The sequence below is a fragment of the Nyctereutes procyonoides genome, unplaced genomic scaffold (genome assembly GCF_905146905.1).
Source record: "Nyctereutes procyonoides isolate TBG_1078 unplaced genomic scaffold, NYPRO_anot_genome, whole genome shotgun sequence".
In the NCBI taxonomy this organism is placed as follows: Eukaryota; Metazoa; Chordata; class Mammalia; order Carnivora; family Canidae; genus Nyctereutes; species Nyctereutes procyonoides.
Genome location: NW_026575020.1, coordinates 47,917,094 through 47,942,649, shown reverse-complemented (window position 1 = coordinate 47,942,649; position 25,556 = coordinate 47,917,094). Strand labels below are relative to the sequence as shown.

The following is a 25,556-nucleotide window of genomic DNA, read 5'->3' as shown; positions in this document are numbered from 1 at the left end:
GCACGCCCCCTCGCACACGGACACACAATGGGACACGCGGAAACTCACACGGGCGCGCGTGCGGCCCGAGCCCGGAGCGATCCCGAGGGGGTGGAGGCTGGCGTGGGGGCGGGAGGAGGCTGGGGTGGGGGGAGCGGGCCGGAGAGGAGGGGAGGGGGAGGGGGAGGGGTTGCTTGGCAACCGGTGTCTGTGCGATTGCTATGGGAACTGGCCATCCTGGGGCGGGGCCGGCCGGGGGCGGGAGCGCCGGGGCCGCTGCTCGCTAGCTCCAGGCCGGGGCCGGGGGGTGCGGGTGCGGGTGGGGGTGGGGGTGGGGGTGGGCGCGGGCTGGGCTCCGAGCCGCTCCGGGAGCGCGGGGTCGCGGGAGCCTGCCGCCGCCCAGACCCTGCCCCGCCGCCTACTCTTCTGCGGGGCCCCGGCCCGCTGCTCCCTGCTCGGTGGGGAGGGAGGGGTGCGTCACCGAGGCTGCACCCCCCCCCCCGACTAGGGGAGCGAGCCCGTGGCCCTGGTCCCTCGGCAGGGAGGCTGCGGGAGACCTGGGCAGGACACCCGAGCGCGCAGGGCCGACCCGCGAACCCGCAACTGCCTGGGAGGGGCGGGGCCGCCCCGTCGGGGCCGGAGGGGCGGGGCGCTGCGCCCCCCGGACGCGCGAGGGTGCATCCCGGCGGAGGGTGTAAGGTGGGAATCCCTCTGGGGCCGGGATGGGTGTCCCGGGACCGCGGAGACCGCTCCCTCCGCGGGAGGGGCCCGGCCGCCTCCAATGGTAAAATGCGCCCGACTCCAGCGCCTCCCGCCCGCCCCGCTGCGGAGCTGGAATGAACAGGTGGCTGGTCCCAGCCCGGGTGTGGACGGGCCTGCCGCTGGGTCCCGGCTTTCGGATGCGAGGAGGGATGGGGCAAGTTGGCGGAGCGTTGCTTTCGGACCTCGTCGCACAGTTTCCTCTTTTTCCGTACCCCCCCCCCCGCCCCGCGCCCCGCGCCCCGCGCCCCGGGTGTTAACTCCGCCCCTCGGTTACTCGGGTATTTCTCCCACACACCCAGCCTTCCCGACTGCAGGTCCAGCTCCTGCAAATAGTTCAGCGGGGTCGGAGCTTGGTGAAGGCTGGTGGGGAGCCCTTAAAGAGATGGCCCTTTTTCTGGCTGTATTTGGAGTCATCTAAAAAGAGGCTTTGTAAAGCTGGGTCGGCTTGGCGAGCTTGAACTTGCTCCCTTCTCTTCCTCCTAGACTCGCTCTCACGGGAATCCTGCCCACCTCTGCCTCCCTCCCTCCACCCCCCCCCCCCCCGCCCCTCCAGACACACACACACCCTCTTCCCAAACGAGGCTGCCTTGCCCTTTGCAATTTGGGCTTTAATGCCAGGGCTAAGTGCAGTCTTGGAGGAGCAGGCATGTGCAATCAATAGTTTGGGAAACACAGCCACACAAAGGATCAGTGGGCCCACGATCACACCCTCCTTTTTTCTTTTGAAAAACATCATTTTTGGTGTGCAATTGCTCAGATCACGAACACCTACTCTTCTCATCTGGAGAATGTACCCACGTCACTACCTGCCACAGCACCTGAATTAGACACAGAACAGGGGCTGCAGAGCCCCCATCTTCTACCTCAAAGGCTCTGCGTGGCACAGTAAAGTCATGCCGCTGTCACCACCCAAATGCACACGTGGACCCCAGGCCTTCCAGTTTCCCAGTGGAAATCGGAACTAACTCCTCCACGGCAGCAAGCCTGGCCTCTGCAGAGTGGCTCGAATGCCTCCTTTATTAATTCCTCATCCTAATTAGGATTGATGCTGCACTTAGCATCTTGCCAGCTGCCTCGAGCCGTTTGCACTCGGTGTTCATCAAGAGAGCCCCAAGCCGATCTGGGCAGCTGGCTCCGCTGGCAGAGGGAGGGTGGGGAATTGCCATCTGGGGGACTTCACAAGAACTGAGCTGCCTCTGCCATCCCCCCACCAACCTGAGCTCAGGGGTTCTGAGGGCCAAACCAGGCCACATCCGAAAGCTGGAGCATCCTCGGACCAACCCAGGGCTGGGAATGCTGGTTCAGGGTTCCTTGTTGTGGCTAGCATCATCGTGACGGTCCCCGGACTTGGGTGGAAACTGCCGCTTACCTCAGAGAAGCACAATCTCCTGACATCGGCGATGCCTCCGCCTGCCAGTGAGGGTCCAGGCCGGGACCCCGACAGCACAGTCATCCCAAGCCCTTTCCTGGGGGCCTGGTCACCCCAGTGTTGGCCTTGAGTGTAAAATGCATGATTTCCACCTGTTCTCTAACAGAGTACCCCAAAGCTTTACATGGGTGGTGGGGAGATGAAAAGATCAAGCGTCTGGGCTGATCCTGGAGAAATACTGTGCCAGGCCGCTAACAAAACACTGGTTGTGACCATGGGAGTCCGAAGGCTTTCCTGGCAACTCAAAATGCAGTGTTTCAGATCATCTCCCATCAGTGATGTGGCCAGGCCAGGAGAGCCCAGCCCTCTGTGTACTTAGGGCATCCGTGCAGTCCGACAGGCCTGCTCCCAGCCTTGGCAGGGCTACCAGCACCCCAGCCCCTTTCTGCCGCCCCAAAGCCAGGTCTCCCCGCTTTGCTCCTCTGTCCGACAAGTGTGCAGAGCCTGTGCCCGTTCGCACATGCCACGTTCACGACAGCTCTGAGAGGATGCTGTCTTTACCCCTGTCTGCAGCCGAGGATGCAGAGGCTCAGAGAGGGTAAGGCACTTGCCCAGAGGCACCCAGGTAGGAGGCTGCTGGGCCAGATTTGAGCCTTTGTCTCACTACAAAGCTCTTCCCACCATGTCATCCTGCCCTTTCCCAAACAGCTTCTGGGTTGCCATTAAAAATAGAACCAAGTACTTGACTACCCAGTGGAGCCTAGCTCTGGGGTTGGGCTGACAGCAGCATGAAGGCATTCAGAAGGGAGAATGTACAAGTGATGCCCAAATTGCATAACATACTCTTTCTCTCCTCCCCTCCCCTCCCCTCTCCTCCTCTCTCCCCTCCCCTCCTCATCTCTTCTCTCTTTGTCTATTTCTGCCTCTGTCTCTGTTTCTGTCTGTCTTTCTCTCTCCTTCTACCACATTCTGGACTGGCCTGTCACTATCACATTCGGCCTCCTGCTCTCTCCCTTCCCAGAACCCCACCTCATTCTTTCTTTGTGCCTTTGGTGACACTCAGCCCAAGGCTAGGGACATAGAAAATAAGTAATACCATCTTTGTGGACTTTTGTATCATAAGTATCACCAACCAGCATTTGTCCAGTCTCTAATCGTTTTGCAGTTAGGCAAGCTACAGAATGCAAGCAAGCATTATGGGAACATGTGCTGTGTGCTGGGAACAGAAGACCTCGTGTAAACACAGGAGGGGAGGAGACTGTGGGCCCAGAAGGCAGCAGCTTATGTCAGGGTGCCAAAGCCCCCAGGGCCACTGTTAGCTCCGGAGTGTTCGCTGGGGCCCCTGGGGGGTCCCTCATGGCCCCACCTCCCTCACCTGGGCAGCACCTCTCACACCAGTATACCCAGACTTCATTCACACCATGGCACACAGAGAAAAAGAAACTATTAGTACTGCAGCCTGGGGCCGGGGGAAGAGAGGACAGCCATCAGGGACTACCCAGGGGCTGCAGCTGCCGGGGGCCCAGTGGCCAAAAGGCCTGGGGACGGAGCTTATTCCTCCAGGACACTCGGAACCCTCTCCTAGCAGGTGCCAGGAAGCTCTGCCTTAAACAATGCTCCCCACGGAGGACCGTTCAGAGATGTTTTGATTCAAATAACGTCCTTTCCTCACCCACTCCACTCCAGGCACTGGACTGGGAACTTTTCCTGTCCGTGTTGGCTTTCATTTTTCTCTTGCAATAACTCATAGGCAGCCTGTCCAGGCAGGCGTAGGTGGGTGACAGCAGCCAGAGCAGGCCTCCCCCAGCTAGTCACCTCACCCGCCGGCTCTCCTTTGCCCTCTGGTGTTGATAATAACAGCCATCACTTAGTGAAGACCTTCGTGCAGGTCTACATTAGTTCATGTAATTGTCAACAACACTTCAAGGTAAATATTAATTATCTGCCTTTCACAGATATAGAAGATGAGGCGTAAGATGGTCCCAGCTCTTGAGTATTACAGAATGAGCTTGGCTTTCCACCAACCAGAGGATTTCCTTTATTTGAACCACACAGATTTGAGAAGGGGCAAGTGTGGGGGTTGTCTTACTCAGTTGAGGCTGCCATAACATAATACGATAGAGCCAGTGGCTTAAGCAGCATTTATTTCTGAGAGTTCTGGAGGCTAGAAGCCCAAGATCCAGTGCCAGCCAGTCTGGTTCCTGGTGAGAGCCCACTTCCTGGCTTGCAGGTGGCCGATCCCCTTCGCGCTGTGTCCTCGCAGGGCAGAGCGTTGGCTCTCTGCTCTCTCCTTAGAAGGGCACCAATCCCATCATGAGGACCCCCCCTCCAAGTCCCCATCTAAACCTCACTGCCCCCAAAGCCCCCCTCCAAATACTACTGGGGTTAGAGCGTCAACATCTATGAAATTCGGGGGGACATCGGCATTCAGTCTGTTACAGGGGTGCTCTCCCTACCTGTGCCTTCTCCCTAACTGGTGCTCACTCTCTAGACATTCAGGAAGGGACCCTGGCAGTCCCTTCTCGTGTCTACTTTTCCTTAATGCCCTGCTTTGTTCTTCACTGGTTTGTCTCTTCTTATAAGAAAAACCCAGGTCCTTTTAGCTGGACCCCGCTGAGTGAGTGAGGAGAAGCTGGAATCTCGGTGGTCTGATTTAATGACCTCACCACAGAGCCAGCTTTGGAGGACCCCCATGTGAGAGGCTTCAAAAAGGCTCTGTAGGAAAGCAACAGCTCTTTATTTATTATTTTTTTAAGATTTTATATATTTATTTATTTGACAGAGAGAGCAAGCATGGGAGGCAGAGGGAGAAGCAAGCTTCCAGCTAAGCAGGGAACCCAATGTGGGGCTCGGTCCCAGGACTCAGAGATCATGACCTGAGCCAAAGGCAGATGCTTAACCGACTAAGCCACCCAGGCACCCCAGCAGCAGCTCTTTAAAATAACTCTCCCGGGTCAGTCTCCTCAGATGGGGAGACTCAAGATTTTCAGGCTATAGTCACAGAAGGGCAGAGGAAGAAGAGACCTCAGGTCATCAGATCCAGAGTCTCAGAGGCGGGGGAGGCAAAGAACTGCATAGCCCAACTGATGCTGTGGAAGAGAGCCTGGTGGGCCTCTGTCTCCTCATCTGAAGGTGAGGCCTAGATGCTCTGGAACATTCCTCCCATTGCTGACTGTCTGCCGCACAAGCCCCAGAGAGCCCTCTGCCCCCCAGCCTCCAGAATGAATCAGGTTCATGAGGCCACAACGTGGGCTAGCAGGGGGTGGGGGGTGGGGATCCTCCAGCTGGAAGAACCTCTGAGATTACTTCTTTCAATGGCTCTCAACCTTTTTTCTGCTAAGACACACATGTAAGGGCTATAAGTCGCCGATCTGCCAGGCCTGCTTCTGTTCATTCACTTATTCATTCAGCCATTCATTTATTCACTGTTCCGCACGTGCTCACAGAGCACCTGCTCTGTGTCAGACGCGCAAGGCTCTTAGTCACAGCGGTGGGTGGGACTGACTCCCTGTTCTCCTGGAGCCATCATTTTCATGGGGTAGCTGACACTTCCAGGTACTGATGAGGGTTAGGATGGAAACAGAGCGGGGTATGCTGGGAGGGGCTGGGGAGCGTTGCCATCGGTCAAGGGGACAGGAAAGAGCTATTGAAGGACTGGAGGAGGATCTTCCAGGAAGAGGAAAAGGCAAGCTAAGGTCCTGAGGGGACCACCCCGTAGGGGTGCTGGTGAGGCTTGGAGGTCAGGCTCAGGGTCGGTGCTTTGAGGAGCTTGGGGCAAGGGGGCAAAGTGATCGGGTTTATGATTTTAGAAGAGCCTCTGGCTGCACGTGGAGAGTGGAGACTGGAAGGCAGGGGAGGCCACCAGGAGACCAGTCTGGTCATCGTTGCAGGGGACCAGCCTGGAAGCCAGGGGCTAACTGGCGGCAGCAGCGAGGGGGAGAAGTGGAGAGAAGGACAGGCAGGAGGAGGTGAGGAGTCAGGGGTGACTGCCTGGGTCTGGGGGTATGACAGCCGCGAGGCCGGGGGGGGCCACGTTTGAGTGGGGAGCAGGATCGGGAAAGGAAATCAAGCACGTACTCATGGGGGTTCCAGAGTCTGGGGCTACCACCCCACATGCCCACTGCCCAAAGTCATGCTGAGAAGAGCTGAGGAGGGGACCGCAAGAGGACCACACTAAGTCATCACGGTCCCCAGTGTTTGGATTCATCATCAACTGCCCCTCACGGCAGGACAGGGTTTCTCAACATCAGTACACCAACATTTGGGGCTGGGTCCTTCTTTGTGGTTGGGGCTGTCCTGTGTGCTATAGGATGTTGAGCAGCATCTCTGGCTTCTCCCTACTAGAAGCCAGGAGCATCCCCCCGCTGCTGTGACAACCCAAAATACTTCCAGACGTTGCCAAATGTCCCCTTGGCATGTGTGGGGTGCAGGTATAGGGGAAAGGCAAAATCAACCCCTGGTAGAGAACCATTGCTCTAAGAGAAGCATCGTTTTGGGGGGGGGGGGGGAAGCTCCACTCTTTTCTCTTTCCTTCAAGAAAACGTATCATGGGAGCAGCTCCACTCGCAGGGCGGCCTGGCATCTGCTTTAGGTGACTGGTGGCATAAGTGGTGCTCACTTCCATTCCCGTCTTAGGAGTACTGAATCGCAGATGACCCGGCTCACCCTGCCTGTGACACCCCAGCATGTGTCCACACTGGGGGTGGGGCTGCTGATATGGCCCGATCCTCACACTCTGCAAGCAAAGGAAACTCAAGGCCGGAGGGGCAAAGTGACTCACCCAAGGTCACACAGCTCGTTTGTGACAGACCCGGGAGCAGAAGGGGGTCTGGGGGCTGCCTGGTGAGGGCTTCCTTGGTGCAGCCTCCCCTCAGGCGGGCACCGGGCAGAGACTGGGCAATGAACAGCCACCGTAGTAGGAGAAGAAAGCAGCAAGAAATGCAGGAGGATGAAGGGAGCTCATTCCCTCTGGGCCTTTCTGTGCCACCGCTCATCAGCTCCATCACAGTTAACCCGCAAACACACACTCAGAGAAGCAGCCCCTGGCTCCCAATAAGGACACGTGTGCACGGGCCAGCTGCCTGGGAACAGCCTCAGTTAGAGAACACACACTGGGGTGCTAAGGCTAGGGCCCCATGCCCAAGCTCCCCCCCACACACAGTTCTTGCTTTCCAGCCCCATGAAGTTCTGGGAGGTGCTGCATGAGACCATCTCTTCTGAACTGCAAGTCAGGACATGGTAGCAGACGGGGGAACGCTGCTTTTCTAACGTAACAATTTCTTTATATGAACAACTTTTCAAAGCTGTGAAAATGACATCGCATGATTTTACTCTTTTTAGTTCTTCTTCTCCCTCTAACCAAAAAAGAGAGAAAGGAAGAAAGGGACAAGATAAAAACAAACAACCAAGTAGGGGAGGCACTGGGATGGAAGTAGAAATAAGAGCAGGGTCGGAGTCCGATTAGCACACAAAATACACGCCGCCAAGGCTGGCCGTGTTGCTGGAGATGGGCCACACGCTTGCCCCTGGGCTTCCTGGGGCTGGGACAGAGACGAGAGCCTGACCCAGTGTGAGGCGCCCAGGGTGCACCTGGTAAAGGACATCACTGCTCAAGAGACGCCAGACTGTCTCAGATACAGAGGCCTGGGAAAAATGTATTCCCTGTCTCCTTCTGTCACATTAAAATAGACTCTGTTGAAAAGGCAGCATGCGGTAGAGGCAGGAGGCCAGGTATTGAGTTCAAATCCCAGCTTTCCCAGGTAGCTGTGCAGCTTTGGGCAGGTTACTTAACCTCTCTGAGTTGTCATTCACGTGTCTGGAAAATAAGATAATGAAGCAACAAATGCGAAAGTGCCCAGCGCACTCCTACAGAGCAGGTGCTCCCCGAACAGAATGCACGTTTGGACAACACTGGGGGGACTCAGGACTGCATTTGGCCCCTATTCTAGCAGGTTCCCGAGTGTAGGCCGGGAGCCAGATGAAGGTAGCTGCCATCCTGGAGCACACAGGGGCTGTGAGGAGGCCTGAAAGTCGTCCATCACCCCGTAGCCATCCGGGCAAGGGCTAGACATCCTTGCCCCTTTGCATTTCAAGGGCTCTGTGATACCTCTGCAGTGTCAGGACAGGGCTGGGGGGGCCAGACGACCCTCCGAGGGAAGCTCCAGAGTTTGTACAAAGCAGACAGGTCCTCCCCTGGGAGACACAAGGCTCGACTGGCTGGAAGATGGCAGACTGTGACTCCATACCCAGCCTTGGCACAGGCCTCCCTGCCCTCCCACTCTCCTGGAGCCAGGATGGGGCCTGGGAGCTGCCCTCTTGGGGTATGGGGTTGGAAGGGTCCTCTGATTGTTTTTTGCTCCCCTAAACATCAGGATCTTTCACCCCACTTTACCATCCCCCTGCCCTGACTTCTGTCCATCCTTCTTCAAGCCAGCCTCCCCCACGAAGCCACCCCAGCTCCTTCCTTGGGCTCCTCGAGAATTTATGCACCAGCCCCCAGCCGCAGAGCTAGTGCTCGGGCTTATAGGGCTTGGGGTTTTAACTGGAGCTGCTCCACCCTTCCCCTACCTGGCCTGCCCCATGCCCGCCCAGTAGGACTGCAGACCTGGAGCAAGGTCCCTCCTGTGGCCACATCAACCCTTCTATGCCTCCTGCCACACCAAGCCCATGGAGGCAGAGGTACCCCCAAATGCTATGAGGTGTCCCTCCTCTTCCATGGCCATTCCCCACTCTCTGAGAGTGGGGAAAGGTCCCAGGGAGCTTCTTTCTTTCTCTCTTTCCTTCCTTCCTTCCTTCCTTCCTTCCTTCCTTCCTTCCTTCCTTCTTTCTTTTTCTTTCCTTTCCTTTTCTTTTTCTTTTTCTTCTTTTTTTTTTTGAGATTTTTATTTATTTATTCATGAGAGACATAGAAAGAGAGGCAGAGACACAGGAAAAGGAGAAGCAGGCTCCCTGCAAGGAGTCCGATGTGGGACTCGATCCCAGGACCCTGGGATCATGACCTAAGCCGAAGGCAGATGCTTCACCGACTGAGCCACTCAGGTGTCCCATGCCCTGGGGATTTCTTGACTCCAGCGCAACTCCAGAGCCTGGGAGAAAACCCAGGAACGGAAGCTGGTCGTCCTCCCTGGCTCCCCCGCTGTCCCTCTCTCGGGCACCTCCTGGCCCCTGGGGGGAGAGGCGGGGCTGGATGCCCACCCCAGGGCACTCTCCCAGCCCCCACTAGCCCGCACCCAAGTGGCAGCATGAGACGGCCAGCCCTGGAGTCACATGGACCTGGGTTGGAGTCCAGACTCCTAACTTCTCCTCCATGGTAAGGTGGGGACATCATCAGATTAGCCCCTGGGATCATCTGGAAGGTTCTGTGAGAAAACCTCATGGTTTTGTGCACAGGGTCGTGTGCAAAATAACCTGTGAGGTGCCTGGCATCTTGTAGATAGATAGTCAAGGCCGAATTGCCTTCTCCCTTGTCCATGTTTCTGGAACCTTGGAAATTTTCCCAGGAGAAAAAGTTGCCCCACCCTTGCAGCCAACTTGAGCAGGGCCCCAGGTCAGCTCACTGGGCCCAGGGCCTGGGAATGGAGGGCTGAGCGTCTCCGGGGATGTTCGGGCCGGTGGAGAGCACGGTGCTATGTCATCACCTCTCGGAGGCTGAACCGCTCTGAGTGGCTTCTGAGAACCATAAAATCAGAACCTGACTGAGGGCTCTCAATTAGGAACTGAAATAGGGTCTAGCACCCAGGCAGTGCCCGGGGCAGTGATGGCCACCCAGGCCGAGGGTGCCCCCGTCCCATTTCCTGGCACCCACTGAGGCTGCCGCTGTGAACTCGGGTGTGGCAGGATCTGGGCTGTGATAGAGGAGGACGGGGTGCCTGGGTGTAGGAACATCGGAACAGGGGTCAGGAGCCCTGTGGCCTGGTCCCAAACCTGCCACTGACCATCTGACCTGTCCTCTACTTATCCCTCAACCTCCTAGAACCTCGGTTTGCTCATGTGGGAAACTGACAAATGATACCTGTCCTTCCCTCCATCCTCCTCTCCATCCTCCATCCTCTTCCATTCTTCATCCCTTTATCCTGCCCCCCTCCCTCTCCCTTCCTCTCTCATCTTTCCTCTCTCCTTCCTCCCTCCATCCTTCTCCCTCCTCCCTCCACCCTTCCCTCCTTCCACCCTCCTCCCTCCACTTTCCTCCCTCCTCCCTCCTCTCTCCCTCCTCTCTCATCTCTCCCTCCACCCTCCTTCCCTCTTTCATTCCTCCTTCTTCCATCTATCCTTCCTTCCTCCTCTTCCCCCGTTCTTTCTCCTCCTTCCCTCTTCCCCCCATCCTCTGTCTGTCTTCCCCATCCCTCTGTCCCTCCCTCTCCCCCCCAGAGTTATGTGACTGTGCAGTGAGAAGGTACTTGGGAAGCTGCCGGTAAGGCACAGCGGCTGCTCCCACGGAGGCACTGCACAGAGGACAGGACCTCAGGCTGCCTTTCTTGGAAACACTGTTGGCTTGGCCTCTTTTCACCCTGACACCTTGGCAAGGAACCACATGCAGGCAGTGGCCTCACATGTCAGACGTGCTGCTGCTGGCCAGTGTGGTCTCTTCTCAGGAGAATCAGCCTCGAGTCATCTCCCACCCACTCGGGGCTTGGCTCAGCCTCCAGCAGCCACTGCCCAGCACAGTGCTGACCACCGCAGGAACCACTTTCCTGCAACAGCCCTCCCCAGCCCTGCCAGCTTCACCCCCGAACACACCCCCTGCTTCCCCCCCACTTCTCTACACCTGGCTCCCAGCCTCTGTCATCTCTCGCCCACATGCCCCAAGCAGGGTCCTGACTGGTGTCCCTGCTCTCTCTCCTGCCCCCCACCCCATGCCAGCCCTTCACACAGAAAGATCTTATAGAAATATAATCAGATGACCTCATTCCCCAGCTTGACACCTTTCAATGGGACCACAACCCATTTGTGATAAACTCAGGCTCATTCCCTGATCTGCGAAACCCTGCAGATATGGGCTCACACACCTCTCTGACATCTCCCACTGGGAGCTTCACTTTCCAGAAAAAGAGTCAGGGAAGGTGATATCTGAACCAAATCCGTGTGATGGTTAATAGGATGGGGGCTGGTAGGGGGTGGGGGGTGGCCAAAGAGACATGCTTTTTTTTTTTTTTTTGAAGATTTTATTTATTTGAGAGAGAGGGAGCATGAGTAGGGGGAGGGGCTGAGGGAGAGGGAGGAGCAGAATCCCTGCTGAGTAGGGAGCCCTACATGGGGCTCCATCCCAGGACCCCAAGATCATGACCTGAGCAGAAGGCAGACCCTTAACCAACTGAGTCACCCAGGCGCCCCGAGACATGAATTTGAATCCTGCCCTACCCTGCGTTCTCTGCAACCTTGGACAAATTCCCTAGCTGCTCCGAGGCTCAGTTTTCGCATCTATAAAATGGGATACAGGGATCCCTGGGTGGCGCAGCGGTTTGGCGCCTGCCTTTGGCCCAGGGCACGATCCTGGAGACCCGGGATCGATTCCCACGTCGGGCTCCCGGTGCATGGAGCCTGCTTCTCCCTCTGCCTATGTCTCTGCCTCTCTCTCTCGCTCTCTGTGTGACTATCATAAATAAATAAAAATTTTAAAAAATAAAAAAATTAAAATAAAATGGGATACAATGATAAACACCCCCCTAGGCAGTGGAGCCATTCCCCAAGACACAGAACCGAGGAGGAGTGGTCTAGGGGGACTGGAGAGAGAAGAGCTGGATTTCAGATGGGCTGAGTGCACAGGGTGGGGGACCAGGCCCCTCTGCAGGGATGAGATAGGGCAGGCCCGGAGACAGATGTGGGAGTCAGCTGCTGGATGGATGAAAACCAGTCCCCCTTGTGATGAGATGTCAGGCCGTGAATGTTGAACCCCAGTGCCTTCGGTTCCCCCCGGAAAAATGACACTGTGGCATTTGTATTTTCTGAACCAAAACTAGGTAAAAAGCAGGCAACAGGTTTTCTACTGTTGTCCAAGGTGTAAGAGGTACTATAGGAGGTATTATTGAAATCCTGATTTTGGTATTCCTTGTTTGTTTGAGGAGGCGGCAAGGCAGAGGAGAGATGCTTTTAAAATCAAGACTGTTCTAGAAAAATCCAGACCCCATAACAGGTCATGTGCGAAGATGTAAAATGACTATTGTCACCAGGGCTGTACTCATGGGCCGAAGACTTGTGGGGTTGAACCCCGTCTATGCATTCAGTGCTCTGCTGTCACCATCTTCAAATTCTTCATCATTTTTGAACAAGAGGATCAGCCTTGCCATTTTGCTCTGGACCCCATAAATGACATAGCCTCCCCCGCGTGCCCTTCTGCCCGGAGCAGAGCCTTTGATGAGAAAAGCAGGGCGGGGAAGCTGGTGCTGGGGGGCCTGAGCTTGCCCAGAAGTCGGTGGCTGGAGTGGGGAGCAGAGGTGGGTGCTGGATGCAGACCTCACCTCTCTCGTTTTTGTCCAAGGGCTGCCCCCAACTCTACCCAAGGCCCGAGGCTGCCTTGGGGAGCAGAATTACTTGAAACTTCGTCACCATTAAGCATTTCTGGGGTGCCTGCTGAGTGCCTGGCTTCGCCCTGGCAAAGTGCATCAAGCTCTCGGGGAACTTACCCTCTGGTTCCGGGGTCCAGGGAACCCAGAGGAGACAAGAGCGCCGTCTAATGCAGCTCAGGGCGTGGAGAGCAGGGGAGCACAGCGGGCTGTGGGGTGCTGCTCCTGGGGGCTGTACCAGGTCCTGTCTCATAAGGTGGCCGGGAGGATGTGGAGGGAAACACATGCAGGGTTCCAGGCCCATCTGCTTCGCCATAGACTTGAAATACACAGGCTGGACCAGTGGCCTCCTGGGGGGTTGTGGGGTGGGGGAGGCGGGCTCAAATCCCCAGGGGAGTGGGGTTGGAGCCCAGTCTCTGCCTCCTGCTAGCTGTGGGGCAGCCAGCCAAGCATTTCATGGGATCTGCGGAGCCTCAGTTTCTCTCTCTGCAAAATGGGGCGTTAGCGACACCCCACAGCCCAGATTTGCTCACCGGAGGCGGGATGAGCTATGCCAGGGCTTAGTTCGAGCCGGGAACAAAGGGCCCAAAGCCTGGTAGTTACTGTCCTTTACTAAGCCAGAGAATGCCCTGCCCCTGGGCAGCGGGAAGGGGTCCCACCCGTGAGGACAGGTGTCAGGGGAAGGGCATCTTTGGCCAAGCCCCAGCCCCAGCCCCAGCCACAAGCAAGGGAAAGCACACGGGGCCCCGAAGACTCCCCGGGGACATCTCAGGACACCCAGGCTCCCTTCCAGGGGCCGGCCAGTCCGGCCAAGGCCGTGTCACCGGCTCATCTCTGCCGTGCAGCGGTTGGGGGGGGCGCTCGCTTCCGGGCCTCGCTCTGAAAAGCCCCGATAACAAGCGCACATTGACGGCGGGTCCCCCTGGGCGAGCGCGCCCTTCCCGGCTCGCATCTGAGCCCTCGCCCGAGACATTTTCTCGCTTCAGCAATTTGGCATGTCATACAAAGGGGCTCTGATTTTTCCTGATGTCCGACTCCTCTTGCATGAAAAATAGCTTTTGTTGTCTCTCTGCCCACGGATTCCTGCGTGTGAGTCAAGGCCAGATGCCTGGTGGGTGAAGAGTCCCGTGGGCCCAGCCGCGTGCAGGGTCTCCCTTCCACCACCTTGGTGGCCCTTGTGGCCCGTGGCCCCGAGGTTCAGTCTCTCCAGGAGTTAGTTGCCTGCTGACCTCCGCCTTCGCCCTGGTCACCCACTTGGTGGCTGGGTCCCAGGATCCTCCTTTGGGTTGTAGCCACTCCCACTGTCCCCACCATCAGCACATCCCGAACCCATAGGTGTCCTTCCAGGGGCATCCTACAAACCCCAAGTGTCCTGTCCTTCCTACCTGGCAATCTGCCCTCCCTTCCTTGCTTTCTGCCCTGTATTCCTGTTTCTCCCCCTTGCCTTTGCAGCCTGCCATATTCCAATCACACAAACGCCCTCCGCCTTCCTGTTCAAGGCCGACTTTTGAAAGTTCTTGAGGCACTTAGTGGATAAAAATGTATTAAGTCTGTGATTATTAGAAGGTTTATTAAACATAGGGAGAATTCTATTAAGTAGCAAATTGAGTGAGTCAAAAACCCATAGATGTGGAACCTCTAAAGGTCATCTGGTACAAAACAGATGTGAATATGGCTACGATTATTCTGTGAGGCCCGAAAATAAAAAATACTGGAAGGAATTTCACCAAAATGTTACAGTGGTGGTCGTGGGAACTATGTGTGATTTATTTTGTCTCCAAAATTTTGCAGATTATTTGTTATGGGGGGGGTGGATATAGAAACCTGATATTTAAATTTAGAAAGCATCAAGGCCAGTCTCCAGTCCTCAGGCGGATAGTGGGGTGTGTAAGTCCATTCAGCGTGGACAGTGTTTGTTCTCTTTATTCTTAATGCCTCCAGGAACATGCTCCCCGGCATCACGCCCAGTCACCTTATGTCAGTGTTTTATTACAGGCCACCCCTGACTTATAACCAAATTGATTCCTGGATGAAAGCCTCTGTGAGCCGTCCACAGTCGAAGTTTTGTTTCCTGTAAGCACAATTTACACACTGGGTTTCCGTTCCTAGAAATCCATCTCACACCTTCAAAGTACCCAAACTGACCACAAAAGTAAATGAAAAGAAAATAAAACCCAGATAGACGCCCTTACAAACTTTTATCACATATGTAAAACTAAGTGCTTCAGATAAAAGCCACATCATGAAATGTTCCTTTGGGAGAATTCTTCTGCCTGAGTCAGACTGGCCAACATCTCTCAAAATGCAAAATCGGTGAAGTTTGAACAGAATTTTCTTTTCTTTTTCTTTTCTTCCTTTTCTCTTTCTTTTCCGAAAAACCTCCCTGGGCAAGTTTAAGCAAGCTCCGTTGCACCAAAAAATCCCCAGATGGGGCTTTCAAATGAAGGGTTCTTCTGTCTCAGATTTTTTTTTCCGTTGCCAATTCCCTTCGTGTAAATTCTTTAGAAAAAGTCTTTGCGTGGCGACTGCTGGAGGAAAGGCGATTCCCACTGTGGCTTGTACCAGCACCGCTTAGCTCTGGGACAGCGAGTCGGCTGACCCTTCAAATGCCAGGCGATGCTGAGCGGTCATCGCCCAGGGGTCCTGGTGGCCACATGCTCCTTAGTGCTGGTCTCAGCTGGCAGCGGGGGTCTCAGCTAGGGGAGCCAGACAGGCCACCGAGTAGAGGAGGACGTGAGGTCCCAAGGCCAGTGGCTGCGACTGAGACACCCGGTCTCAGACTAGAGGGCTCTTCCTTGATTCTATCAAAATCGCTGTGCCTCTGATGATAATGTTTGTTCCTTCCCGTTCAGTCTTTCCTGAAGCTGAAAACAAAGCACTCATCTTTGGCCTTAAAAGCCCTTCATGTTCTCGGAAGTGGTGTTGATGTCCTCCCCTAGTTCTCTCATCTCAGAAAGATCGGGAAGGAAATTTACCTGGTTTGGGGTTTTGTTTGTTTTTAAACCTGGTTGTTTTCTCTAGACCGTTTCTGGCTTTTAGTCTTCAAGCCTTTGTGATGTGCTTGCTGGTACCAAGGACCCTGGGGGTGGGGAGGCCCGGGGTCCAGAGACCCACTGGACACCCTCCCCGCTGATCACAGGTGGGTTGTTGAGTTGCCCATGGAGTTGGTAGGTGCCCGGGCCAGGGGGGCCCGTGTTCCCCTCCACCCTCACCTGCTTATCCATCCCACACTCTCCTGCCCACTTTTTTGCATAGGGTCCAAATGACAAAAATTAAAAAAAAAAAAAAAGAATGAATATCTAGTAAGTACTCACTGTGTACCAGGGACTAAATGTATTATTTCCATAACTTTCCATATGTTAGCTCATCATCATAACAGCTATGATTAAATACTATTTAAGTAATTTTCAGGTATATTATGAGGGGGGAGAGAAAGAGTGAGCTAACATGTACATGGCACTTACTATATGCCAGGAACCGTCCCAAGCACTTTATATATATTTAGTTAATCCTCAGCTTGCTTGTGAGGTGGGAACTGTCACTACTTCTACTGTATAGATGGGGAAACTAAGATATGGAGAAATTAAGTAACTGGCCCAAGGCCCCAGGGCCAAGTGGTGACAGTGGCATTCAAACCAGGCGGTCTAGCTCCCCACCCCTGCTCTTTGCGAGCTGTGATAGCGGAAGCTACAACTTCTGAAATAGCTAACGTGCAGGCACTTGGTGTAGCTCCTCTCCTCCTTGCAGCACCCCACAAGCAGCACTTCCCTCGTGGGAGGTAAGAGATGCTAAGCGGGCTCCCCAGCCCAGACATAGGCCAACACGGATGCCCAGGTGTCTGCCTCCAGAATTCATTCCCAGCTCTTCCGACAGCCCCATGCGAAACACTGTCCCATGCCTGCTGCATGTCGAGGAAGAGAAGCAGCGTTAGTCTCCCTGAGGAGAGGCCGGTGGGCAGCTCTGTGTCCTGCAAATATCCCAAACTGTCCATAATGACCCTAGGAACCCAGGGGCCAGAATGTAGGCTCCTGTGCTGCTGGTGAGGAGGTGGGTGGGGGGTCCAGAGAGAGCAGGACGTGTCCTACAGGTGCCAGCTCTGTGCTTGCCGGGTGCTGGCTGTGAGCCAGGCTGGCACGGCAGGCTTCTCGGAAGAGGTGGGCACAGCATCGTGACCAGAACAGTGCACGATGCTGGGCTCTGAGTCTGACTCATGCAGCCCGCAGAGGAGAGAGTCTGCTGTCAGACCGAAGGCGGCTCTTAAGATCGGGGGCTCTCAGCAGAGAAGGTGAAAATCATTCTGCTCAAGACAGCTCCTTTAAGGAGGCATTAACCATCCACTTCAAAGCCCCAGAACCCACGTTTTTGCAGGGGAGGCCACCTGCCAGCACACTTTCACACCCAGATTCCAGTTGTTGGCATTCACGTGCTAACTCCCACCTCACGAAAAGCAGATAGAAAAACAGTCTGATCATACTGGATGCTTCCATTCATATCAAGTTCAAATGCAGACAGAACTAATCCAGGGCGATGGGAGTCAGCGGCGTGGCTCCCCTCTGTGGAGAATTGACTGGAAGGGGGCAAGAGGGAGCCCCAGGCGTGTGTGTGACCATGTTCTATATCTCGATCTGGATGGTGGTTACATGAACGTAGACATCTGTTCATCAAGCTGCACTCAGGATTGCTCTCTGTGTTTTATCCTCAGTAAAAATGAAATCAGACAGGGCGCCCGTGTGGCTCAGTCGGTTGAGTGTCTGCTGTTGGCTTAGGCTCAGGTCGTGATCTCAGAGTCTTGGGATCGAGTCCCAAGTGGGGGTCCGTGCTCAGCCCCGAGTCTGCTTGAAATTCTCCCCCTCTGTCTCCCTCTGCCCCTCCCTTGCCCGCACTTTCTCTGTCTCTCCCTCTAAAATAAATTTTTAAAAAATTAAAAACAGACACACACAGTTTGGGGTGACGAGGATCCCCAGGTGGCCTGTCACCAGCCCTCACCTGCCGCCATCCATCCCCACCTGCTGGTCGTGTTTTCCTCGGTTCCAGCCAACCCCGCGAGTGCTCATTGAGAACGAGCACCTAGCCCCTGCGCAGTTCTGAGGACTCAGTGATTCATTCATTTTATTCTTCCATCCAGCAATGAATTTTGCATCCAGCCTTTTGGGAGCACTGCTTGGCCAGGTAGAGGAAAAAGACGTTCCTGTATCAGCAGGATGTGTGATTGGGAGCTCATGAGACCTGCCCCTCGAGCATGCCTCCCAGTCTGTAGTCTCTCATGGAAAAACTCTCTCCACCTCCCAGGGACGTGGGTTCTATCGGCCTCCGATGGTAGATAGAGCAGGGGAGGCAGAGTCTGACTTGAACTTGCATGGAGCACTATTCTGGTCACGATGCTGACCCTCCTCCTCTGAGAAGAGTCTAAGCCCACCTCAGGGCTGCTCTGGTTGTTAGGCTGGAGTCTGTGCTGGCAACGAGCTGAGAGCCCCTCTCACCCCACACAGGCCTTGTCCTTATAGGGATGCTCCCCTAAACCCAACGCACCTGCGGAACAGAGGCCGGTCCTAAGGGTAGCAGAAGCTTGGCATGTTTTGGGTGAGAGGGTCTGGCCCAAGGGCCTAGAATGACTTTGCTTCTCTGAGATCGTTCTCTCTCGGCCAGGCAACTGTGATTCTCAGAGACCTCTTGTCACCCTACCTGGGGGAGCCAGCGCCTCCAGCTCTCATCCTGTCCCATGCGCCCCCAGGGCCCCACCAGCATTTCTGAGTCTCTATTCAAATCCATCAAAAACTGAGAATTTAAAAACCAGACCCCAGACTGAGTCCTGGGCACTCAGATTATTCATTCATTCAGCAAACGTTTACTGAGTGCCTGCTACTTAGCCAAGCAGTGTTCGAGGTGGTGAGAAAAGTTTCCTTCCCAGCAGTGGGGGAAAACAGAGAGTGATTCACATAACGATCATATGGCCTCAGAGGACAAAAAGCAAGAAAAATCAGGAGGGTGGCCGGGGAGGGCCCCCTGGGAGGAGATGAGGAGGCGAGCTTCGTGGAGGTCTTGGGGACAGTTGTGTGGGGCAGAGGGGACAGACAGCAAGCGTCACAGCTCTGTTAGAACTTACCCGAGGCCTGAGTGGCTAGAGCAGGGAGTAGATGTCGGTCAGAGAGGGGACTGTGGCCACCAGTAAGGACCTGGCCTTTTACTCTGAGGGAAGAAGCGCTGGAGACCTTGGGGCAGAGGCCTGACAGCTCTCACCTGGGTTCCAACAGGATCCCTCTGGCTACCATGTTGAATAATGTGGGGACTGCCCTTGGCTTGCTCCTAAGTGGGTGGGGCTCTGCTGGGAGCCTAGTCATGGCCTATCGATTCCGGGGAGGCCTGACTTCTATCAGCCTGAGGAAGTCTGGGAAGGCTTCCCAGAGGCAGTGATATGGGCTATGTCTTGCAGAATGTGGTGGAGTCTGCAGTCAGGGGCCACTGAGCCTACAGAGGCACGTGCCTTATTCATTCACACATTCGTTCCCTCGTCTGTTCATCCTTCAGCAGACATTTTATTGAGGTACCTGGATGAAAAACAGAGTCCAGCCCTATTCCTGGAGGAAATTAGTGCCCGGCAGGGAGAGGAGAGAGAGCGAGACAGCCAGATCCATTATAATTCCATGTGGAAGTGTGATGATAAATGCAAGCTCAAGGAGCTGTGTAGTCTGGGTGGGGAGAGAGGGCCTCTGAGGCATAGGAGGTGGACAGAGGAGTCTTTTTAGACAATAGATCATCTGAGCCCGTTTTGAAAGATGAACATGAGTTCATTAAGAAAATGAGGAGGGGCACTTGGGGGGCTCAGTTAATTAAGCATCCAACTCTGGATTTCGGCTCAGGTCTTGATCTCAGGGTCGTGAGACGGAGCCCTGCATGAGGCTCCGCACTGAGTGTGGAGCCTGCTTGAGATTCTCTCTCTCTCCCTCTCCCTCTGCCCTCTACCCCTGCTCATGGCTCTCTCTATATCTAGAAAAAGAAAAAAAAAAGAGAGAGAGAGAAAGAGAGAAGAAGAGTCAGAACACCAGCATAGGCAAAGTACAACACCTGCATTCAGCCACCAGGCATTCCATAGTTACCGAGTCCCGACCGTGTCCCAGGACCTAAGTGAGCCACTGGGGATTGACAGGACACAGGGTGTCTTCTGGAATGCTGAAGAAATTTGGGACCACTGAAACAAAAGGCCCAAAGGAGAGAAGGCCCAGGAGCAGGGGTTGAGGAGAAAGGCAGGGCTGGAAGTTGAGTCCCTCACTCTGTGCTCGGGAGCCTGCGTTTGGCCCTCCTGGCCAGGGTTGCTAGTGAGGGGTTCCAGCTTCTGACTTGTGTCTTGAGAGCTCACTGTGGCTCTACTACAGAGGATGGAACAAGGCCGGGAGCAGAGAGACCTGTTAGGAAAATACTAGAAAGGTCCAGACCAGGGTGATGGGCCCTAAATTAGGACAACAGGATGGAGCAAAGAGAGAGTGGGTATGAGCTCCACCTTAGAGACAGACTGGATATGGAGATGCAGAGGGGAACCCATCACGGGAGGGGGCAGGGAGGTAGATGGTGTGTCACAAAGCAAGACAGGACCCCTGGGAGGACAGCTGGCTTTGAGAGTGGGGCTGCCAAGGACACAGAGAACAGGCACATGCAGGGGAACAGCAGGGCCTTTACAGGTTGGACCAGACCCTACAAGACTCTCCTGTTTTAGCTGATTTCTTCACTATTTAACTGTCCCCATTTTGCACATGGGGAGACCAAGGCTCAGCGAGTTGCAGTAACTGACCCAAGTGGCAGGGCATGTAAGCGGCAGAGCTGGCACTGAGATTCGCGTGTAGGAGCCTGGATACCACGCGCCTGACCTCCGCATGGAGAGGTAACCCTAGGAAGGTCCTCCCTCAGCCCCTGGATGCAGATGAGAGCCAGGAACAGCTCTTGGGTGGTGAGAAAAGCCATACAGGCTGCTACCTGTTTCTCAGCGAGACGTAGGTCGCTCTGCACCCCAAGATCTCGTAGGTGTAACCTCAGTTGTGTTTCCTGGAAGGCTCGCCTGTGGCAGCTGGCCCCGCCACCCTAGTCATATGTCTACCCTTGCAGCAAAGAGAACATTGCTGCCCGCTTACTGTCTAGAGACCCCTCGCTATCAACACTCTAGAGCTAAGCCTTAGCAGACCCAGAACACAGAGACGAGCCACGCTGCTCCAGTATGGGTGAGCCTCGAAAACATGCAAAGTGAAAGAAGCCACCCACAAAGCTCAGGCCACCGTAACAAAGTGCCACACCCTGGGAGGCTTGAACACCAGACATTCCTTGTCTCACAGTTCTGGTGGCCAGAGTCCAAGATCAAGGTGTGGGCAGGATTGGTTCCTTCTGACCATGTGAAGGAGGGAGAATCTGTTCCGTGCTTCTCCCCGAGCTTCTGCTGGCAATCCTTGCTGTTCCTTGCCTTGCACATCTCTTTCTTTGTCTTCTTGTGGCGTTCTCCCTGGGTGTGTCTGTCTGGGCCAAAATCTTCCCTCCCTATAAGGACATCAGTCAAGTCAACTTGGGGCCCACCCTCATGGACTTCTTAATTGTATCTGCGTGGTTCTTTCCAAACAAGATCAAGTTCTGAGATCCTGGAGAACTTCTTTCAACACAGGAATTTGAGGAGGGGGGGGTACACAATTCAGCTCTTCACAGCCTCATACTGTATTATTCCATTTATATGAAACGTCCAACACATTCATGGAAACAGGAAGCAGATTAATGGTTGCCAAGGGCACAGGGGAGAGGGGAACAGGAGTGACTGCTTAATGGGTACGGGGTTTCCATTTAGGTTGATAAGAACAGTCTAGAACTAGGAAACAGGTTTAGGAAGACTAGGTAACTTACCTGAGCCCAGCTAGCTACTAAGGGGTTGAAATGAGATTTGCTCCAAAGCTTGTATTCTTTCCGCCACAACTGGGTTGGAAGCGGGGGTTTCTCCTTGGGCGAGTTAGCTAAGTTCTCTGAGCCTCATCTTCTCTGCCTACAAGATGGAACCAATAGATCATCCTTCTGGTCCACCCATGTGAGAATTCAAGGAGATAATGCATGAAAGAATCACTGGCACCTTCTACATGTTTAATAAATGGTTGTTGTCATCACTCTTTCAGTCTGGGTCCATCCCAGGAAAAACAAAAGCCACTCTATGTCGTTCAGACTGAGGAAATTTAATAAAGGGAATTGATTTCCTGGGTGAGAGAAGAGCTGAGAAGCCAAACAGGAGAATCATCAGGCGCCCAGACGTGAGCAACAAGAGGAAGCACCTTCCAGCCTTTCGGTAAAATGAAAACAAGAGAAGGTGGTTTTACCAGAGGCCGGCCCATCCAGCAAGTGCTTGGATCATGGAGGAAGCCGGGAATGCAAAGGGAAAGACTTTCCAGAAGGAACTGGACCCCTGGAGAAGATGCAGTAGCCGCCACCAACACTGTGCAAGGAAGGGAGGGAGAAATACCCTGACTTTTCCCTTCCTTGTATCTTCTCATGTTCCATTAGAACCTCCTATTGGCCAAAACTGCCCAGAAGCCAGGGGCAAGGGAGCCTGGGAAATGTAGTTCCCTGGGATACAGGGGTACTCTCAGCTGCCTGTGGGGTGGTGAGGAGTGTTTACTGTTGGTCTGTGTGTGCTGGTTCACATATGACACCTGCTTGCTGCAATTGGACATGCCCCTGGCCTGTGCAGGACACAGGTGTGCGCCGAGGGAGAAAGCAGACTTGCACCCTACGGATGTGTGTGCCCTGTGGCTATACATCCCTTTTGTGTGCACAGGCATGCAACCCCACACGGTATGGCTACAGAGTCGCCAGCCTGAGAGGACACAGCTGACTGTGTGAGTCCCCATGCACCAGCGCCCAGAAGCCTCTGGAGCCGCATCTGCTTGCAGCCCATCCCTTCCCGTGGCCATGGTGGAAGAACCACATTGGATCACAAGCATCAGGGCTCAGAGTGGCTCGGCCGATCTGGTCAGCTGAGCCACCGGGCAGATGCACCGTCCTCCTCCACTGCCCTCAGCAAAAGGGAGCATAGAGGAACTGGGAAGAAAGAAGGCCCCAGAATCTGTCTGCAGCACCAGCTTTTCTTTGAAGTGAGGAAGCAACTTTTACTGTCTTCCCTAGAAATTCAGCTCCATTGTCAGGGATTTTTCGGGCATCTGCCTATTGCCTCCGCAGGTAGCCTGGCCTCCTGCAGGGCCGGCCTCCTGCACCTGCCCCCTTGCCTCCCATCACCTCCATCATTCATTTGGCTCTTGCATCTTGCTTTGAGACAGCACCTGAGTGGCACATGGTCTCTGTGGCCCTCCAGAGAGGTCTAGAACATCATTGCAGGGATACCTCCCTTGGGCCAGAACACTGCAGAAATCCGTTGGCAGAGGCTTCCTGTTTCTGGTTCCATCCCATGCTGGAGAGTTGGGTAAGAAGAGAGGAAGGTGAGGGTCTTTGGCATTGGGGTGTGATGGGAGTGGAATTGTGCCCCTAGAAAGATATGCTGAAGTCCTACCCTTGGTATCTGTAAATGGGACCTCATATAGCAATAGGATCTTTTCAGAGGTAACCAAGTCAATCAAGTCTGTGGCCCTACTCCACAGACTGGGGCCCTGGGACAAGATGAGAGATGCACACAGGGAGAAGGTCCCGGGTAGGTGGAGGTGGAGATTGAATTGTTGCTGCTACCAGCCGAGGCATGCCAAGGATTGCAGGCAAACGCCAGAAGCAAAGAGAAAGGCCTGGAAGGGCTCCTTCCCTGGGTCTTTCAGAGAAAGCAGAGCCCTGTTGACACTTTGACTTTGGACTTGTGGCCTCCAGAACTACGAGAGAAGGAATCTGAGTCCTCCTCATTTGTTGTACTTGGTTGCAGAGGGCCTGGAAGCGAATACGGGGAAATTAATTCAGCCTTGCCAAAACCCACCAAATTAGCCAGCCTCCTGGAATGTTTCTCACGTCACACTCCGAGAGTGGGGAACCTGAAATAAAAGAAATGTGACTTTGTTAGCAACCGTGCGTTGAGAGCTCACTTTGTAGGCTGAGAACGAGTCTGCATCACCCCAGCAAACCCTCCCACCAACCCTGTGACGTCGGTACTGTTATTGTCCTCGCTCACAATTGAGGAAACTGATTCGCAGGGAGCTGAAATGATTTTTCCAAGGCAACGTGAATATTTTTATTTCTTTCTGGGTCAATGGCTATTTTCAAGACCGGACTGAGCTACCGAAGGCTACGTGGACTTGTTTAGATGAGAAACATATGAGTCTGCGAGGCTTTTCTTAACAAATTACCACAAGCTCAGTGGCTTGCAACAACACAGATGTATGATCTCACAGTTTCCGTGGATCGGGAGTCGGGGCCAGCCTGGCTGGATCCTCCGCTTGGGTCTCCCCAGGCTGCACGCAAGGTGTCAGCCGGGCTGCATTCCTTTCTGGAGCCTGGGCTTCTCTCCCCAGCTCGCTGGTGGCTGGCACAATTGGTTTCCATGTGTGACAAGGCCCTGTTGTCTTGTTAGCCATCAGCCAGGGGCCTCTCGGCCCAGAGGGATGTCCCCCGTTCCCTGCCCAGTGGCCCCATTGGTGGTTCCCGACACCACAGTGTGCTTCCTTCCACGCCCGCAGGAACGTCTCCCTGACTCGCCCCTCCAGCCTGCCACGCTGGGGTCTTATATAATGTCATCTCCTCATCAAATTCACAGGTCCCTCCCACGCTCCAGGGTGGTGGTGGGGGGATTTCAGGAACTATGGTAGGATCCTGCCCACCAGGTTCAGGTGAACTTGACTTGGAATCCTGGCAGTGAACCTGACCTTAGGGTGCGTCCTTGGAGAATTTTCTTGCACACGCGTTCACTCTGAGTCTCCTTATTTATCAAGGTTGGGCAATCGTTACCAGACTCCGAGGGCTCTTTGGAGGATTAGATCAGTTTAACCGTCAAGCCCTGCAGTTGCTAGGAGCTCAGGAAGTGGCAGCTCCCACCCTTCCCTTCGCAAGCGTGGTTCCCTCACGGAGGAAGACGTGGGGTGGGTGGTGCGTGTGGGAAGCAACGGGCCGGAGCTGGAAGGCGTGGCTGAGCTCCAGCCCCATCTCCCAGGCAGGGCTCAGCTGTCCCACAGTGTCTGCTGCCCCTTCCCCTGCTCCTGAATGGGAAGAATCACTGCAGCTTTGCCTGGGGGAGGTGGAGATGAAATAAGAACCCCGAACAGAACAAAACAAACAATGCTTTGGTAAGGTCTTCCCCCCCCCCATATAGCGTGAGGCGCGGATCCCTGAGCCCAGAGGCTGGATCCCATAGGAAGGGTGCCCGCCCTCCTGGTGCTGAGCCGAGCAGCAGGGGGTGATGCTGTGCAGGTTGGGGGCAGATGTCTTTCCTCCTGTGAGATCACTTGTTGGCCCATTTGACACCTTCGGCATTTATGTCATGACCCTCCTAAGAATCTCACACAGACCAGGGTGTTCTTACTCGGACAGGGACTGTGCCTCCCTACACACCACACCCCCCACGGACGAGTCCTGGGATATGACCTGTCGCCTCCCAAGCACATGCTGATGATTCTTGGGTGCATGAGCAATTGGGAAAGCATCTTGCCAATTGAGGACCAGAAACCTTGTACGTTTAGGACATAATCTGGCCCTGACGTTGAAGTGTACAGAGGCAGGGAGGCACCAATCTGCAGACTGAGCTTCTTTACCACTTCAGAGGAGAATTCTGGGTTGAAATTGCACTGTCTGCTCTACATTTCCAGACCCACCCCCTGCCATGCCAACTGGAATGCCATGGGATGGTCCCCAGGGGAACCACTGCCCACCCAACTCTGTCCATCCTTCAAGAGTTATCTCAGGGGTGGTCTTCCCCATGAAATCTTAACCTCATCCATCCATCCACCCACCCATCCACCCATCCATCCACCAATCCATCCATCCACCTACCCACCCACCCATCCATC

The 25,556-nt window shown here is 54.7% G+C and overlaps 1 protein-coding gene across 1 annotated transcript in view; it reads left to right on the top strand.

Annotated features, from left to right (window-relative positions):
* The window catches only part of CACNG4 (calcium voltage-gated channel auxiliary subunit gamma 4), a 60,742-nt gene that overhangs the window by 448 nt on the left and 34,738 nt on the right, over nt 1-25,556 (top strand). The window lies entirely within an intron of this gene.